Raw genomic sequence first — 854 nt, 5'->3', positions numbered from 1 at the left:
GAGACAATTAACTAAATTCAAAATTGGAATATTAAACTAATTAAAGTAAATTAAATACTCAACACAATTTTACTATTTTACCCTTCTACTTATTTAAGAAATCATATTAATTATCCTGAATAATTGGTTCACGTTGGATTTCACGGTTACTACAAACTAAACAGTTCTCATTTGATTAGACACTATATATATATATATATATATATATATATATATGAAGTTTCAAATACAACCCTTGTAATTTTTAATACAAACTATATAAATCAAACTCAACTTTCTATCTAGCATAACGAATATCTTGTTTCATAAATATCTCGTTTTTATTTTTATTTTAGCATTAATCATAATTATCAACCACGATAATCTTCCGTAAATCCAAATCATAATAAATAAATTTTCATCATTTCCTTAAATATCTTTTTTCATAGGTGTATATAGTTTGTTATAATTAGAAGGTTTGTATTTAAAACTCCCCATGTATATTGGGCATGCTCAAACAAGAAGTTAAACATTAAGCGGGATAACAAAAAGTTTTAATATGATATATGATTACACAAACATGATTATATATGATTAAACGCATGTTCTATTAACAACAAGTAGATGCTTAATCATATATCATTAAATACAATTAAAAAAGAGTAATCATATATGATATTGAAAAATCTCGCTTTTTCGCATGATTTTTCCCTCTCTCTCTTTTTGTGTGTGTGTGTGTATATATATATATATATATATATAAAGAGAGAGAGAAAGAGAGAGAGAGAGTCAGGTTCATACTAGAACATCAACCAAATAAGTGAATAAGAAAATAATCGAATCACATTTGATTTTACTCTAAAATTACGTAAAAA

This window comes from Cynara cardunculus, unplaced genomic scaffold (assembly GCF_001531365.2).
Source record: "Cynara cardunculus var. scolymus isolate 2C unplaced genomic scaffold, CcrdV1 Un_Scaffold_7298, whole genome shotgun sequence".
NCBI classification, from domain to species: domain Eukaryota; kingdom Viridiplantae; phylum Streptophyta; class Magnoliopsida; order Asterales; family Asteraceae; genus Cynara; species Cynara cardunculus.
Note: the sequence above shows the minus strand (reverse complement) of the source record.